The sequence below is a fragment of the Herpailurus yagouaroundi genome, unplaced genomic scaffold, assembly GCF_014898765.1.
Source record: "Herpailurus yagouaroundi ecotype Mexico unplaced genomic scaffold, PumYag 141, whole genome shotgun sequence".
NCBI classification, from domain to species: Eukaryota; Metazoa; Chordata; class Mammalia; order Carnivora; family Felidae; genus Herpailurus; species Herpailurus yagouaroundi.
The window spans coordinates 14768260-14787778 of NW_024412396.1; the positions used below are offsets into that span (position 1 = coordinate 14768260).

Consider the following 19519-nt stretch of genomic DNA (forward strand, 5'->3'; position numbering starts at 1 on the left):
ATATATATATATATATATATATATATATATATATATATATATATAATAAGAAGTCCACTTTTGAAAAATGCAGATGGAAAAGTCCTCATCTCTGGTTTGAGGACTCACTCTCTTCAGTCCATGAGGTTACTTCAGGCCTTTTTAAATTTCCACACCTTTCCTGTCCAGTGAAAAAGCAGAACTAAAGTGACATTTTATTGATGAGATAAATTTGAGTTTGGGATTATCTAAAATCAGACATTCCATGTTCCCTTCTTTCTCAACCAACTCTTCATGACCTTTAAAAAATCAGCAAACAGAGGTATCTCATCAAAGATCCAAGGATGGCCCACTCTCAAACCTAGTGACAATTCCTGATAATTCAGAAGACATAGTCATTACTTTGGAGCAATTCAATATCTTGAATTAAATTAGGACACTAATAAAATAGTTACTGATACCATGGAAATCTATAGTAAGTTACATTAAATTGTACAGGCTGTTTTTGTTTTATTGGTTGCACATATACCAAGAGGCATGTTGTTTACTGGGAGATTCTGCCTTTGAAAACTAGGCCAGTTATCAGACTTCCGGGTGGTAGTGGGATCAAGATGTTTTCTCTTTTAATGAAAATGGAGCCCAAATGATAAACATGATTAGCGTAAGAGGGATTTTAAGAGACATGAATGTGTAGGAGTTTAGATAATGCCGAAGCAATTGCATAGGAATTATACTCTGAACAATCTGGATTCTAGACTTTTATGTCCAACTACTTTTCTGTGTTAGATACTCTTTTCTAAATGAACAAGATGGGGGAGGTTCAATTAGAAGGTTTTATTGACAATTCGGTACCTTGTTGTATCAAGATTCTTCCTAAGTGACGAGATTTTGCAAATGTTTTCCCAAATTCATTTTCTGACTAATGGTTTTTCTGAAATTCTCACCCTATGAAGGGGCTGAGAGAATTAATTATCCCATGTGGTCTGGAACTGAGTTGATGATGAAAATTGCTGCAGAGGTATCAAAGATCTATTTTTATTCTTTTCTGCAGGAAGACAAATGTCTTTTCCTCTACTAACCAGTTTTGTCAAAAAGATACCAAAGGGCTTAGGCCTTTGGTCTTTGCAGTACCTTATTTTTCCTTCCTTCCATAGTGAGTTATATTCTTTGGACCCAGACCTCACTGTACCCTACTACTCAAGAAATAATCAAATTTTCATTCACTATAGCCAGGGGTCACACATTCATATACAACCCTGGACCTGTGGGAAATGTAAATGGGCAAAGTGGACTGAGTGTAAGAAAACAAGTTGAGGGGCACCGGGGAACTAGAAAATGTAGTGATTCAGCTCTGGAGATTTGGGTCATGCTGAAATATAATCTCACAGTTGCAAGGTCTTCCAGTTTTTCCAAGAGAAGCCAGAAGCGTGTGTGTGTTTCCCTGATTTTAAAACATTGTAATCAAAGTAAAACACATCTGTGGCCCATGTTTTTTGGTGCAATGGGCCATCAGTTTGCAATCGCTGATATAAATCATCATCTTCAAATGTGTTCTAAGTTTCCTTCCTTATGTTAATGGACTATCATCTTATCATTGTGAGATGGTTTGCATTTTTATAGGCGTTAAACTTTTAGCTACAATATTTAGCAGGCAAGTCACATATTTCTTCCGGTACGTGTGTCTTCTTCATAACCTGACATTAAACCATATGGCCAGAGGGGCACCTGAATGGCTCAGTCAGTTAAGCATCTGACTTCAGCTCAGGTTATGATCTTGCAGTTCTTGGGCTTGAGCCCTGCATCAGGTCTGTGCTGACAGTGTAGAGCCTGGAGCCTACTTTGGATTCTATGTCTCTGGCTCTCTCTGCCCCTCCCCCCTCCTCTCAAATAAATAAACATATAAAAAATTAAAAAAAAAAAAATATGGCCAGAAAGCCCTGTCTCTAGACTTGAGAGTGGCTTCATTATCGTTGCTATTTGCTAGTAATTTTAGTTATATTGCCTAACATTTACTGATCTGTAACTTGGTTCCAAGTTGCTTTAGAACATGTGTTTTTCCATGTATTATCTGACCCAAGTCTTGCAACAATCCCATCAGTTAGAATGAGGTAGGTGATAGGCAATAACAACCCCACAGCTCTGTGATTTAACATAACCAAAGTTTATTTCTCACTGATTCTACATGTCCAACATGGATCATGAGGGCGGCTCTGCTCACCGTTGTCACTTAGGAACCCAGGCAAAAAGAAGATTCCATCTCATCAGTGCTTCTGCCATCACCAAGATAGGGAAGAAGATGAAGCACATTATTCTGGCTCCTAAACCTTCTGTCCAGGAGACACAGCTTTTGCTTACACTTATTGGCCTTAAAGTTTACTTAAAGGGACAAATGCCTGAAAATATAACCTGATCGTATTTTTTTCTCCTTTTTAAATTTTAATTCCAGTACAGTTAACATAGTGTTATATTAGTTTCAGGTGTAAAATATAGTGATCAACAGTTCCACACATCACTCAGTGCTCATCATGACAAGTGTATTCTTATTCCCCTCCACCTATTTTGCCCATGCCCCTGCCCACCTCCCCTCTGGTAACCATCTGTTTGTTTTCTATAGTGAAGAATCTGTTTCTTGGTTTGCCTTTCTCTTACTCTTTTTTATTTCCTTTGCTTGTTTGTTTTGTTTCTTAAATTCCACATATGAGTGAAATCATAGGGTATTGTCTTCGTCTGACTGACTTATTTCACTTAGCATTATACGCTCTAGCTCCATCCATGTTGTTGCAAATGATGAGATGTAATTCTTTTTTATGACTAGGTAATATTCCTTTGTATATATACACCACATCTTTATCCATTCATCTATCAATGGACACTTGGGCTGCTTCCATAATTTGGCTATTGTAAATAATGATGCAATAAACATAGGGATGCATATATCTTTTTGAATTAGTGTTTTTGTATTCTTTGGGTAAAAATCTAGTAGTACAATTGCTGGGTCATAGGGTAGTTCTATTTTTAACTTTTTGAGGAACCTCCATACTGTTTTCCAGAGTGGCTGCACCAGTTTGCTTATCCACCAACAGTGCAAAAGATAACCCAATTGTATGTTATATTTTTTAGTTTAGAAAGAGAGAACACGCAGGGGAGAGGGGCACAAGGGGAGAGAAAATCTTAGCCGGGCTCCATCTCACAACCCTGGGATCACGACCAGAGCTGAAATCAAGAGTCGGACACTCAACCAACTAAGCCACCCATGCACCCCAATCCAATCATGTTTTAAATAGAAAGAAAAGAAGAATAGTTAGGCATAACATCCATAATCAAATATCAGACAATCTCATAAAGGCACTAAAAACAAATCAGATATTTGCATAAGAATAGATAAACCAGTAGAAAGGATACAGAATCCAGAAATAGATCCTGAAATATATGAGAATTTAATATATGATGAAGGTGATAGACCAGTTCAGTGCAAAAGGGTGGATTATTTTTAAATTGTGTAGAAAAATTAAGTTGAACCCCCTTACAGAAATGACTTTAGATGGGTTAAAATCTTAAGCATACAAACAGGGGCACCCGGATGGCTCAGTCACTTGAGCTCTGGACTTCAGTTCAGGTCATGATCTCGCGGTTCATGGGATCGGAGCCTGCTTTGGATTCTGTGTCTCCCTCTCTCTCTGCCTCTCCCCCGCTCATGCTCTGTTACTCTCTCTCTTTCTCAAAAATAAACATTAAAAAAATTAAAATAAAACCTAACAATAAAAATGTTGTAAGAATGTACATGTTTGGGGACATTGTTCATAACTAAGACAATAAACCTAGAAGCTGTAAGAGAGAAGATAGGCACTTTCAGGTATATTAAAATATGTATTTCAAATGAGAACAAAAATAGGCAAATGAGAAATTTAGAAAAAGTTTTGACACAAATGAAAGATATAAGATCATTATGCAACGAGTTCTTCCAATGTACAGCCCAAATAAAAAGAAAATAGCCAACTTGCAGAGGAACAAAATCAGATAACCTACAAATTCATGAAAAGATTTAAATTACTAGTAGTTAGTGAAATGGAAAATAAAGTAACGAGTTTAAGCCCATTAGTCTGGCAAAAATAAAAAAGAGTAATATCCATTTTGGTATGGATGCAGGGACAAATGACGCTGTCATTCCTGGTGGAAAGGAGAATTGTTAGAATGTTTTTTGGAAAAACAACCTGGCAGCATTTATTAAAATTAAATAGCCACACCCTTTGGCTCAGAATTCTCGTTTCTAGAAAGCTATCCTATCAAAGTAAGAGCCCCAGGACCCAAGGACAAATGACCCAGGGAGTTAATCCCAGCATTGTTCAGTACAGCAGAAAACTGCAAATGAAACAATCCGTGGTACATCTACACCACAGAAGTAGTAGAAAATGAAGTGGAACTATGCCAGTTGACTTGGAGACCTTCTCCTGAGGTATTTCCTAGCGAGAAAGACAAATGTAGGGCAAAGGGTATATAATATGATCTGAAAGGGTATTTACTATGATTTCTAGGTAATAGTAATAGCAATAGGGCCCCCAAAACCCATGTATGGGAATACATATACCTTCTACATACATACATATTTTTGCATAGGATTATATAAGCATGGGTAAAAAATGTACAAAGATACAAGCTAGTTTGATAGCATGGGTTGTGGTGGGGTTGGGGATGGCAGGAAAACAGAAGAGGAGGGAGGAGGTTTGCAAAAGGAAAAAAAAAAGTAGTTTGCACCCAAAAACCCCAACATGTATGCTATAATCCCATTTATTCATTAATGCAAAGATTTATATATAGTGTATATGTGCGAATAATTGCTGAATATAATAAAAATATATAAAAACAAACAAAACATCTCAAACTAGTTGTACTTGACTATGACATAGGCTTTAGATTGAGGGAAGTCAATCACTTGTCCCATTGAACATTATAAACGACTTCAATTCTCATATACTTCAGGGTCATGGGCTCGAGCCCTATGTTGGGTGTAGAGATTATTTAAAAATAAAATCTTTAGGGGCGTCTGGGTAGCTCAGTTGGTTAAGTGTCCGACTTCAGCTCAGGTCATGATCTTGCGGTCCATGGGTTCAAGCCCCTCATTGGGCTCTGTGCTGACAGCTCAGAGCCTGGAGCCTGCTTCAGATTCTGTCTCCCTCTCTCTCTGCCCCTCTCCTGCTTAGGCTCTGTCTCTCTCTCTGTCTCTTAAAAATAAATAAACATTAAAAAAATTTTTAATAAAATAATAAAATCTTTAACTGATATTACACTGATATTAACTGATGTTAACTAACTAGAATTTAAATTAAAACTTGAAGCGAAAATAAACAAAAACTTTTTTTTTAAGTTTGTAATGGAAATTGGTGTCCATTTTGATGGACCTTCGATAGGAACAAAACCACTCATTTCACAACAAAGCAGACTCCCAAAAGCTGTTGAATTTGGATGCAGCCTGGAAGTTTTAATAATTAGTAGTCTTTCTATAGGTACTAAGTAATTTCTTTTCTTTAATCATAGACTTTGTTACCTCTGCAAATCCTTTTCAGCCTCTAGTCAACCACACTATAAGCAGGGAGATCTTCACCAAAGAAGACAATTCCATTCTTAGTGCAGATATTCAGGTGTCTCTCAAGGCTGCCCAACAATTCAGAGTAACAGAGAAGCCAGGAAAGGAGCTCATGGATTTTGGATTTCCATCACCTAACCTAAACTTTCTCAGTCAAGCCGGTGAGACAGAGAACAAGAGATTGAGTCTAGTGCCAGCTCTGCAGTGCTCAGCTCAGTGCAAGTCACTGTCACTCTCTACAGTCTAGTGTTGTCCTGTACTCTCTAACACGTGATCTCAGAGGATCCTGCTCTTCTACTTAATAATGCTCATAAATATATGTAATTATATTCTTATGTGTATGATTGTGGGTTTCATTGCTGTTTCCTCCACTAAAACATAATTCCTCTGCGGACAGGGACAATATACTATAACCTCAACACCTAACACACTGGCCGACACACACTCAAATTCAATAAAAAAGGTATTAATTTAATGGTTAAGTGAATGTATAAAATGAGAGAAATGATCTCAGAGTCTCCCACTGACTCTTACTGCATATGATTCTCTAAATGTAAGAAACTTTTGTTTGTTTTTTTTTAATTAGGCCATAATTCCGTCACTCTACCTGAACATCATCTAGTAGATTAAATGCTTAAAAGACCACAGCCCTGTTCTATGTAGTTAACTCAAAAAAATAAAAATAAAAAAAACTTAGACCTGTTAGTCATAATCCCATATCTCTGTAGGGGTCTGTAAGATGCCACTTCACCCATAGCTTTTAGTAGAATTATAGTTTGTGCAAAATAGGTATCTGTTGTGTCTTCTAAAATATCTTCAATCTCCCTTGCTGTTTGATTTCTGGATCTTGAAATCCCAGAAGTAATTGAAGAATTATTAGAAGGAAGAAATTCACAGAAGGAAGAGGACTTAGAATTGTCTAGCTCAATGATTTTCAAGTTATATTTTATCAGTAGAACCCTATTTTTCAAAAAGAACTATTATACAGAAACTTGCTATTTCTGTTTGTTAATTTATATTGATATAAATATGTATAAACTTTGGAAGGAGGGAGGAAAAGAAGGAAGGAAGCAGAAGAGGGAGAGGGAGAGAAAAAAAAAAACAAAAGAAGAAGGAAGGGAAAAAGAAAAAGGGAGGGAGGAGAGAAGGAAGGAAGGAAAGAAGGAAGGAAGGAAGAGAAAGAAAAGGAAGGAAAACAAAGATTTGCCTTGGTTTAAGTGAAAAAGGGAACTAGAGCCCTCCCTTCTCAAGCTTTGCCTTGATCTTCACATTGGGCCATCACCTTCTCTGCCCCCTCCTGCCCTGCCTGCTCCATAATGCCCTCTAATGTACCACCTAGACCAATTTGAAAGCCATCAGTTTGAATGAGTATCTCCTTTTAACAAATAAGGAAACTAAGACTTGATGACTGAGTTACATTCTTCAGTGTTCCAAATCCTTTCTTCCAAAGGTAAACCCGTTTTATTTTTGTTTCTTTTTTAAAAGTTTATTTTGAGAGAGAGAAAGGGAGGGAGAGCACAAGCAGGGGAGGGGAGAGAGAGAATACCAAGCAGGCTCTGTGCTGTCAGTGGGAAGCCCAGTGTGGGGCTCACAAACCGTGAGATCATGACCTGAGCCAAAATCAAGAGTTGGATGCCTGACTGAGTCACCCAGGTGTCCCTATTTTTGTTTCTAATTAGTAGATGATTCTGTACAGTATTCTCCAGAATAATTTTATATGAATCCAAATCATCATTGCTCATCATATTCTTCTTTTACTTAAACCACCATAATTTAATTCTACCCATGTGATTTTTTCCAATAAAACAATTTTGAAAATATCAAAATTCTATAAGCATTGCCTTCTTGTGGCAAAAATATAAAATTTATTTTAAAAATTTAAAAAGTTGACCTTCATAATCACAAGTCTACATTTGCTCATGTTTATTATGAAGACACAGAGGTGAATTAAAAGAAGATATCCTTTAACATTATCAAATGAAACAGAGTGTACCCAAGTGGAGAGGAAGTCAATGTGGTTACTCAATATAAAGCAAAAGCTATGTCTCCCAAAGAGCAGACATGCAGTTATTGATCTAGAATTGGCACAATGACAAACTGCTCTGCAAATTTTCCTCTTCCCAATTAAGGTGTCTCTCTTGAACTGATTGAAAGCCGTTTGATAAGTATACTTTTTTCAAGATGGTGTGCTCAGTTGGGGGTCTTTTTATTAAACTGAAATTCCATCATTAGCTTTGACTAGCACCAGCTGCTTTATAAATTCTGTGTTGATGTAGGCCTCCACCAGTATTCCAAATATTGCAGGTGAATCTCTGACTCCAAAATCATCAATCATGCAGTATGAATAATTAACATCTGATAAATGCAGAATAGAAAGAGCTGTCATTAGAAGACAGAGTAGTGGGGTCATAATCCTATCTCAGATTCTCAGAGCACTGATCCAAATAGGACTTTAGTTGTTGTTGTTTTTCTTTTAAGTATTTCTCAATCTCCCCACTTCCTAATGTTTCCCTATACCTGAACATAAATGGGAAAGTTAGGACCCAAGATGAAACGTTTTTGTCCTGCAGTAAGATCCAGCACATTCTAATGGATGTTTACTTGACTGTTATAACTCCAAATCAATTCCCATGAATCTGGGGCTTCTATCAGCCATAATTATTCTCCCTTCTAAATAGTGTACAGTCTATCACTATTTTAGTGATACAGTCTATCACTACTTTAACAGAAAATAGAAACTTTTCTATTCATGAATCTAATATTATTTCTGTGAGATACATGGTAAAAATGTAGCACAAAAGAAAAGTTCCTTGTAATGTTGCATTTATAAAAACATGTATTTTGTGTACTAGGTGTGCCTAGTAGGGCTTTTTGTAAATACAGTTGGCATGTTCAGGAGATAAGTTTTAAACCGTGATAAACTTGAATTTGTGAAATAATGAAATACATTAAAAATGAAACATAGCATGATAGTTCAGTGGTTGAGAGCAGGACATTCTGCAGTTCAGTTCCTGAGGCTCAGTTTCTTCATCTGTAAAATGGGAATAATATTAGTGTCAGGCTCATGAGGCTACTTCAGGTACTGAGAGAAGGCCTATATGGTAGTTAGCACAGCATAGTGTATTCATTTTCTATAGCTGCACAACAAATTAACACATACTTAGTAGCTAAAAACAATAGCCACTTATCATTTCACAGTTTCTACAGGTGAAGGCATGGCTTAGATGGTCCCTCTACTTACAGTCTCACAAGACTGCAAGCAAGGTATCATCTGGACTGTGTTCCCATCGGGAGGCTCAACTGGGGAAGAAATACCTTCCAAGTTCACTCACATTCTTGGCAGAATTCATTTCCTGGCAGCTCTAAGATCAAGGATCCCAGCTTCTTCCTGGCTGTTGTCTGGAAACTGTCCACAGTTTCTCACCATGGGGTTTTCCCCAACATGGCCGCTTATCTCATCAAGCCAGCAAGGACACTCTCTAGATTGAGTCTTCCAACAAGATAGAGTCTTTATTATGTAATCAATCACAGAGGGGACATTTCGTCACCTTTACTATATTCTGTTGGTTAGAAGCAAGTCATATGTCCTGCCCACACACATGGGTAAACACCAGAAAGCAGGGCTCACTGAGGGCTACATATGAATCTGTATGCCACAAATAACAAAGTGAATAAATAAATAAATGTGTAAATGAATGAAGAAACGAGTGAATGTGTATACCAACCTGGGTATAAATGGAGTAAGCCATAGCCTCTCAGACATCAGCAAACATAAGAAATAGTTCTAAATCCAGGATAAACAGGTGAACAATGGACTCTGTAGGTAACTGCTCTGTTAAAGTCATAGGAAAAATAAAATAAAAACAGAGAGGAAGGCAAACCATAAAGAACTCTTAAATACAAAGAACAAACTGAGAGTTGATGGGGGTAGGAGATGGGTTAAATGGGTGACAGGCATTAAGGAGGGCACTTTTCGGGACGAGCACTGGGTGTCATATATAAGAGCTGAATCACTGGGTTCTACTCCTGAAGCCAAGACTACACTGTATGTTAACTAACTTGAGAATTTAAAAAAAAAATAAAATTCAATTTAAAATTTTTAATTAAATTTAAAAAATAGAGTCATAACACAAGTGTTCAACCTTTGTGAAAATAATATATTGAAGAGTTATGGGACGTGGACTCCCAGGCCCAGAGAATGTCAGTGTAAGATCTCAAGGATGGTGGGGAATGGAATCCTCAGGGAAAATTAGGGGTTTTAGTCCCTTAATTAACTTTAAGGTGATAACCTTCTTATAATTGAAGCAAGAAAAGAAATGAGAAGTGAAATAAAATGGTCAAATGTAGTTACAAAAAATTTTAAACTTCTAAACAACAAAGTAACAAAAAAACAAAAGAATATTCACCACAAATGGGAAACTGTTATCATCTTCAACCATATGAAAATTTATGCAAACATATTTATGAACATTACCAATTCAAACATATTTATGGGTAAGTGGGCAGAGGACGTAATTATGTGATTCAGGCACAGAGTATATTATTAGTAAATTACATTTGAAAAAAGTTTAAATTTCATATGGATGGGACAGAAACATTTTTTTTAAGTACTTATCTATAATTTTTGTTTTACTAGCTGATCACTCTGACATGAGAGAGTAAACAGTAAAATAAATTGCATTTGTATTATTAATTTTTTAATGTTTTTTTATTATTTTTGAGAGAGAGAGAGAGAGAGAGAGAGAGAGCAAGCAGGGAAGGGGTAGAGAGAGAGGGAGACACAGAATCAGAAGCAGCTTCCAGGCTCTGAGCTGTCAGCACAGAGCCCGACACGGGGCTCAAACTCACAGACAGTGAGATCATGACCTGAGCCAAAGTTGGCCGCCCAACCGACTGAGCCACCCAGGCACCCCACATTTGTATTATCCACCACAGTTGTCCCAACTTGTAACTGACCCTCAGTGGATGGGTATTTGATGATAATTAACTCTCAGTCAGCAGTAAGAGAGTTCATATGGATGACTGCAGTAGCCAGATCATCAAAAACTTTCATATTTAGGGTCATATTAGTATGAAACCAATTTAGGGGATGGGAAGCTATTTAAATTTCTTTTTAATTTACTTCCACTACCCTCATAGCTGAAACACATTAGAACAGATCCAGATCAGACTCAAGAAGAACAAAAATATTAGTCAAAAGGACTAGATACTCCACAGGATGAGAATCTGCCTAAGAATGAAGTCAGTGCCTTTATTTTAATGAATATTCTTAAGACAAGACCTTGACCTCTAATGGCCTCCTCCTTTGTTGCTGGCTTACAGATGTAGCAAGGCAAACACCATTCCTGGACTTGGCACAGAAGCAGTGAGGCAGGTAGGTTTTCTGCTTTTTCCTCTCCTGTAGGCCTGTTCTGGGTCCACAGGGGGCATTAGTTTTGATGCCAGTGATAATGTGCTAATACATTTGTCCACACGTGTCATCGAATCTTTTCAGGAGTAGGTTATAGCATATCCCTTGTCATGGCCAGGAATGGAAGAGCCAACAATTAAATGAATGACAGTGAGCACTCACTAAATATATGCTGTTGTGAGTAATGTATCTTCAGTGGGAATGAGGCAGGTAAGGATCATTTGTTCCTGGAGTCTAGATGTGCTTTCTTGTGGTGTCAGGGAGGCAGGTACTGGGGACAGCTGCAGTGGAGGGTGGTAGTAGGCAGCCCAGCCAGATGAACACGGCACCTGAAGATGGTGGTGACAGATGGGCAGCAGATAGTGTCTGGGAGGTCTGACAGCCACAGTCGGGGCCTGTGTTTGCAAACACAACTCCAAGCTGGCTGGCTCTGGGAGAGCTGGTGAGCTCTTCAAACCAGGGCCACCCACCACCCCTACTCATCAAGGGCAGGGTATTCAATGGGGGGTGGTCGAGGACCTGAGGCAGTGCTGGGGGCCAGGAAGGTAATATGGTAATGGGGCCAGGAAGGTAATAAGGGTCAAGAGGGAAAGCAGGGAGGAAGTCACAGAACCAAGCAGGCTGCTCTCGGAAATGTACTGGTACAGTACGTCTGGTGAATCTTAAGCATGCATGCCTGCATCAGTCTTTCTTGGACTGTAAACTTTTAAAATGCAGTGATCAAATCTATGTAATTCTCCACAAATAGTGTGTAACACTATAAGCAATTAGGTGGATAATATTTTTAAGATGAAGATGATGCCCAGTTTAAAGAAATTAAAACTGGAAATAATATATAATGTATATTTTCTGGGTGTGGTTTATGCCAGAAAGATGACCTGGGGCTTCAGTTCTAGGCACGTACCTCAAGAAGAGTCCTTAGCCATACATTGAAAGATTGGCAAAATAATGTACATTTATATAATATTTTATTGAGGTGATATTCACATAACATGCAATTAACCATCTTGAAGTGTACAATTCAGTGGCATTTAGTGCATTCACAATGTTGTGCAACCATCAAGTCTCTCTAGTTTCAAAACTTTCTCATCACCCCAGAAAAACACTCCTTAAGTAATCATTCCTCATTCTCCCCTTCCCGGTTCCCTGGCAACCTCTAAACTGTTTATGTTGAAATAGAACAATTAAAGCATGTAGATAACATTTTTTTAATGATTCTCCACTTTATTGACTTGTTTGATTAATCTATTAACTATTGATCTAACTCAAGCCGGATAAGTGTGCTATCCTTACAGCTCTATTATTTTTGTGTATTTAGTTGCCTGCCTCCCACCCCCAGGCATTGAGTGCTTTGCAGCAAGGTGGTGTTCAAGGTGCCTGTCTGTCTGTGGGTCTACAGCACCTGGTACAATGTCTGGCATACAATGTGCTTCATATTTGTGGGATTACTTCACATTACCAAGAAGTCAATTAATTTGTCTAAGGACTTACAGCTAGTAAATTATGAGTCACAAGTTAACCGTAAGTCTCTCTCACCATGCACTAGGTCGCAAATGGGGCCTGTTTGGGAGGCAAATTTAGACAGCATTCATACTAGACTTCATACTGAGGAGGGTTAACATGTACCCAGTGCTGTTCTAAGCCTTTTTCAAGTACTACACTGTAATCCTCCTAACAACCATACAAGGTAAATAGTACTATTAGCCCAGAAATTCTGGAGTGGGAAGTGGCGATGCCTGAATCCAATCCAAGTTCTATAGGCTTTGAGGAAGACTTTGAGTCTATGAGTAGCTAGTCAAATGCCAGGAAAGACCATCATTTTATTATTTTAGTAACAACCTATGGGACTGGTTTTGGGGAAGAGGAAATAGGTATGATAGCTAAAATGGAGCCCGCTCTAGAGTTTGCCCTCTTACACACACGCGTGCACGCGCGCACTCACGCATGCACACAACCTTGGATTGTGTCTTATGCTTGGTTATAGTTACTGTGGAAGATGCCATTTTTATGCTTTTATGCTGTTAGGTACCACTGCATTTTGCAGGTACAACCATGTCTACTCTAAACTTAATGCTGCTGTCTCCCTGCTAGGTCCCACTGCTTTTCAGGGCTTCCCCATGCCGGTGCCTCTCTGGGAACCACTGCCCTCTGCATTATCACCAGGGCATCCACCCCTCTTCTGGGCACCACCACTGCACTTATGCTGGGTGCCACCTCAAACCCCTAGAGCACCAGATGGGCCAATGCTGCTCAGAGGTCTGTGGCACAATGGAGAATACCTTTCCATTTTCTCTCTGCATCAGATGTTACCAAAGTAATATTGGCTAGCTCTTTGAAGTCTCAAGAGGTTTGGGTAAAAATGGGTCTTCTAGTTTCTATTCACAGTCCTCTCTCTCTTCCAGGACCCAGAAATGAGTCCATGGAAATCTGGGCCTGGGGCCAATGTGACTGACCCTGAGGTACTTGAGTCGCTGCTCTGCTCCAACACTACGGCTTGTAAGTGAGCTGTGCTTTTTCCACTTGACTCTCCGCCCCTCTTTGTCTCAGGCAAGGTTAGATGATTCTGAATTCTAGAGGTGGGGACATTTTTAGCCTAGAGCTGGGACTCCATCTCACTTAGACTCAAGACCAAGTGTGGAAGTCAGTGACAGAAAAACACTTTGAGACTCTGTAGGAAATGGAGCTCAGGATTTGGTGAACCCTTGATGTCAAAGACTCTTAGCACTCATTTATATTCTGAATCTCTGCAGGAAAGTGTTCTCTTTTGTTCAGAAATTTAGGGAGTTCTATAAAGGGAGATAAAGAGAGTATGAGAAGTGTAATTTTTAAATCTAGTGGCTTAATTTCTATCCTGTCCTGTCATTACAGAATAACATTAGTGGGCTTATGCTTACTATACCACTTTAAGCCTTGGTTGAAATGTACTTGTTAAGAAATCCCTCAGAGCAGAACACCTGAAAGGGCTTCTCTGCTGGGTTCAGACGAAGTAGGATAAATTCTGATCCCTCATGGTTTAATTGCACATGTGGGGACGTAGGGCAACCCAAATGAGTATTCTAAATTTCTGTAGGGAAGAGTTAGGGGTGACTGTTACATTATTCACCTTTCTGCTTATCTACACTCTCTAATTTTCTGTAACACACATGTATTGGTTGTGCATTTAAAAGTGAAGTAAAATTAGGGGTGTCTGGGTGGCTCAGTCCACTGAGCAGCCAACTTTTGATTTCAACACAGGTCACGATCTCACAGTTTGTGGATTCGAGCCCCACATCCAGCTCTGTACTGACAGCACAGAGCCTGCTTGGGATTCTCTCTGTCCCTCCTCCGCTTGCACACAGGTGCAGATAAATTTAATAAACTTAATAAACTTAATAAATAAATAAATAAACAAATAAATTTTAAAAAATAAATAAATAAAAGTGAGATAAAGTTAAACAAGGATGAATACTCTTCAGTCAAAGTTGACATCCAGTGCCCTCATGGCTTAGTCCTCCTGTAGCCTTCAGCATTCTCTTTGAGTGAGGAGTGGAAGTGCTAAAGGGAAGGAGAGGACCTCTGGTCAAATCTCTTCTTTTGCTCCCTCTGCTTTACCACTGGGCAAATGGTTATACTTGGTACCTCATGAAAGCCTTCTCTGTGTATTGAACACTCCCAGCTGTTATGTTAGATAATAATAATAATAATAATAATAATAATTAATAATAATAATAATAAATATTTCTGAGGCTCTTACAAAATAAATAGGCTGGTTGTTGAATGAGTGTTGACCCAAAATAAAAGTAAAAGGCTTTAAACAAGTGTTTCTCAGTGTGCCTTTCTGTTTTCCATTTTTTGATGTGATCTTAAATAAAATATTTCTACCCTAAACATCTCATTTTTTTACTCAAAATCTTTTAGTAAGCTTTCTTCCAAAAGTACATGGAATTGGACTGACTTTGGTGTTATTGGGTGTTTTTCCTTTTTCCAACCTGTATAAGAACAATACTCTTATGTATATAATTATTGTGAACTGAGTAGGAAGTAAGCATTTCAGAATCTGAATTAAAGTATCTCTTCAATAACTGACTTTCTCTAATGCCTCTTTACATCTTTTGGCCACCATTTTTATCATCATCATCATCATCATCACCACTGCAAACATCTAGACTGGGCTTAAAGTTTCCAAATCACTCCTATCCACAGTATCTCTCTTAATAGTTGCCCTATGATCCCCATGTTATTGGGGGGTAAACTGAGGTTTCTGGAAACTGAAGGACTTTCCTGGGATCTTTCAGCTAGTTCGGGTCCAGAGCCAGGCTTCAATCCCAAATCTGCCAGCTCTACATTTTTTATTTATTCTACCACGCTGCTATTCCATTTCCTTCGTTGCTGGATTTTAGTAGTGGTGGCGTTTGACTTGAGTCCAAAAACTGCAAATGAAATCTTTGAGTAGCTATCTTTATCACAACTCCAAGATAATAAGCCAGGGGTACAAACTTAGTCTGAAAGGAGCCCTTCTATCTTATTCCACATCTGTCCACCCTTTTAAATCTAGCATCAAATCCTAAAGACATGCCTTTGAAAAATCAAAATTGGTGGGGTGGGGGCTGGAGGTGGGGAATAAAGTCAGTTTTATAATTTTCTCTAAAACTCTATTGTAATTGTTCCAAAGTAGCTAATGTCTCTCTCCAGTTACTAGTGTTTAAAATATTTGAAAACATGCACTATGAATAAAATGGTCCATTTAGAGAAAGCAAGCCTAAACAATAGAGGGTGAGGCAGTATCCAAAGGGAGAATCAAACTATTAGGCTAGATTGAAATTCTGGATTTGAGGGTTTCAAACCTGCGAGGTATCTTGCCTCAGAGGGTAAGCACATAGGAGTTAGGGCATATGTCTGCCTTATGTATGTTGTATGCAATATTTGACACATATTTAGGCTGTAAGTTATTATTTACTTATCTGAAATTAAAATTAGCTGGGCATGCTGTATTTTCTCTGTCAACCCTACCATAGAGATTAATCCACAGGGCAACCTTGGGCCAGGTGCAGAGAATATTTGCTTGGGAACATTCCTGATAAGCCAGGAGCTGGACCTGGGATGATATGAGCAAGTCTGGATTGAGTCCCAGGTTGTACACATATATCTTTTTCATGTGTTTCATCATCTGCTTGGGCCTTTTGTCTTTGAAAGTCTCTATAAACTGTGCCTAAATACTATGGCATTAATCATAAGACCCCTGAAGTATTTTCATATTGTATGTAATAAATGCCCGTATACTTAGTATTTAAAACCAGAACCACTTACTGCAATATTTAGTTAAAATTACAAAGGGAGTGGGGCACCTGGATGGCTCAGTCAGTTGGGCATCCTACTTTGGCTCAGGTTATGATCTCTCAGTTTGTGGGTTTGAGCACCATGTCGGGCTCTGTGCTGACAGCTCAGAGTCTGGAGCCTGCTTTGGATTCTGTGTCTCCGTCTCTCTCTGTGGCCCCCCTCAAAAATAAATATTTTTTAAAAATTTTAATTACAAAGGGAATACAAATAAAGCCATCGTTTTGTTAAGGTGTATAAGTCTACTTACCCACGTTCTTACACGTATGTTTGCTGAGTCAAGACTTTCACTGATAAAGTATTTCAAGTAGCTGCTAAAGGAAATGCATTTAAAGAGTTAAAACTCACATACATTTGGGCTAAATACCTATAGTCATTATTGTCTCTCACCTGAATGCCTTTTATTGATGTGATGTCACAAGTGGCTCTGATTGCTGGCAATAGCTTCCTTAACATGCTCATGTGTTCTAAATCGAAATCTAAATTTTTCAGACCCTTTCCACAGGAGTGATTTGAAGCCAGCTGAAAGAGCAAATGACAGAAACTGGTGAATGGAAGGTGGTGAGTCACTGGCCTTCATGGGCACCCACCTCCATGTTTCCACACACTTATCACTAGCTTCCCAGGTAACCAGAGCTTACCACTTGGGTGTAGTCTTATGGGCAAAAATGGCTAAAATGAACTGAAAAGGCAGGGACAGTAATAGTAGCGGTAATAGTGGCGAGGAGAATCGGTGCTGAGATATATTGGGGAGTAAAATCCCTCCTCAACGCCCGTGGCCTTTTCTGGCCCAGTGTGGCTTGTGTGATGATTCTATCACTCTTCAACAAACTTCTAACACTGTCTCTTATACTCATGAAATCATCATCAACATTGTTTTTCTTGTTATTTATTCTCTACCTCCTTATTTCATAACTGCATAATCTCAGTTCATGGAAATGACCAGAGAATTCTCAAAACTAATTCTATCCCACTATCTTTCTCCAACTCACCTGAATGTGGTGTTCTGAAAAATTTACAGAGCCACATCCTTGTCAAAGAAAAGTAGCATTTCTGTGGCAAGGCAGCCAATCTCTCTTATTTGTAACTCAGCATGAGGCCATTATTTAAAGCTTAAAGAAAATTTTCACATTGTTCCATTTTATGACTTAAGCAGATCAACTGAAGGTATGGGCAAATCATGTCTTTCCTACAAAACTATCATGATAAACCAGAGGGGGCCACTCTAAACAGCCTTACCTGCAGGAAATTTAAAGAATGAAATCTACTTCTAAAACTGTTCCTGTGTCAGACAGATATACTGTTTGTAAGATATCCCATCTCTGAAAACTTTGTAGAGAAAGGTATTCTTCTTCCTCATTCTGCTCCAAATCATTTTCATGGAAGAGTGGGTCTAAGAATGTAGTAAGAAAAATCCAGTGGTCTCTAAAAAGGCTTCTTTCTCGTGTTCAGAGCCTCCCTGTCCAATCCGCTGTAATGTTCTTTATCCCAAGTAAACATAGCTAAGCATTTGCAAAGACCTCAGAGAATTCAAAGCTCTGAGAGGGGGAATTTTATTTTATAACTTAAATTTATTTAATATAATTTTAAATAATACATTCACATGGTTCAAAACTTAAAATGATATAAAAAGGTATACACTGAGAATCTGTTTCGCCTCCTTTTCCCATCCACTCAGTAATCCCTGATGCCCACTCCCACCCTATAGATTAGCACTTCCATTGCTTTCATTTTTTTTAAGTTTATTTATTTATTTTGAGAGAGAGAGAGAGAGAGAGAGAGAGAGAACAGGGGAGAGGCAGAGAGAGAAGGAGTGAGAGAATCCCAAGCAACCTCCATGCTCAGCACTGAGCCTGATGCAGGGCTCGGTTTCACAACCCTGAGCCGATATCAAGGGTAGGACTCTTAACCAACTGAGCCACCCAGGTACTCCGCATTGGTTTCTTAAGGGGTCTTCCACTTAAGGGGTCTTTTTATGCGTATACAAGCAAACATTAATACATATTCTTATTTTTCTACATTTCTTATATGGGAGGCAACATACATGTTCTGCAGCTTGCTTTTTTCATATAAAAATATATCCCAGGGGCACCTGGGTGGCTCAGTAGGTTAAGCGTCCAACTTTGGCTTAGATCATGATCTCACGGTTCACAAAATTGAGCCCTGAATTGGGCTGTGCACTCACTGCATGGAGCCTGCTTGAGATTCTCTCTCTCCTCTGTCTCTGCCCGTCCCCTGCTTATGCTGCTCTCTTTTTTTTCTCCCAAAATAAATAAAGAAATAAACGTTAATATATATGTATATATATTAAATGTATATATGTATACACACACACACACACACACACACACACATACACACATGCATATATATAGCTCCTGAAGACTACTCTATATCAGTACATAGACAGCACTTATTAAACCATATAGTGCCCTTGTTGATAGATGCTCAGGATGTTTTTTTAACTCTTAGTATCACAAACAGTCTGCAGCGAACAACTCTGGCTTGTGTGTCCTTTTGTATGTGTACAAGTATATCTGCAGGATACAGATACTTCATATAATTTTGATTAAATACCTCTGTTTTGGGGCACCTGCATGGCTTGGTTGAGCATCTGACTTCAGCTCAGGTCATGATTTCATGGTTTGTGAGTTCAAGCCCCGCATCAGGCTCTGTGCTGACAGCTCGGACCCTGGAGCCTGCTTCGGATTCTGTGTCTCCCTCTCTCTCTGCCCTTCCCCCAGTCACACTCTGTCTGTCTCTCTCTCAAAAATGAATAAACATTTAAAAATTTAAAAAAATACCTCTGTTTTAACATTTATCAAAGAGTGGTGTGTGTTTTAGTTTGTGCTATCTCCTCATTATTTTATGAGCTTCTAGAAGGCAGAACCGTGTCTCATTCATCTTAGCATCCACAGCCCCTACCATACTACCTAGCATGCTAATGTTGAATACAAAATAAACTTCCTAGTATAACTATAACCTCGAGAACATTAAAGTAACCCCTCAATTTAAAAGGCTGAGATCTAGGGTATAGATGAAGAGGCACTTCTAAGTTTCTATTTTAGGGATGAAAATGAGACTTATAAAATGCCAGGCCAAATGAAAATATTGAATAAGGAGTAGAAGTTTCAAGGATGAGGATGTCTCTTCAGATCCAGGAACTAGGACAATGTCATGTGTGTTTTCTGGGTTATCCACATGCAGAGAAGCTTAATGGTAAAATAGAGAGGGAG

At 38.6% G+C, this 19519-nt stretch overlaps 1 long non-coding RNA gene across 3 annotated transcripts in view; it reads right to left on the minus strand.

The window, feature by feature from the left end:
• Nucleotides 1-7468: 7468 nt before the first annotated feature.
• Nucleotides 7469-19519, minus strand: part of LOC121031665 (uncharacterized) — a 37570-nt gene continuing 25519 nt past the window's right edge. For 2 of the 3 annotated variants that reach the window (XR_005790832.1, XR_005790831.1), the window contains exon 4: nucleotides 16414-16597. This is a non-coding gene — a long non-coding RNA (uncharacterized LOC121031665). Of the gene's footprint in view, nucleotides 9393-16413; nucleotides 16598-19519 lie in introns of those variants that run through there. The other variant, XR_005790833.1, reaches the window with a different exon arrangement.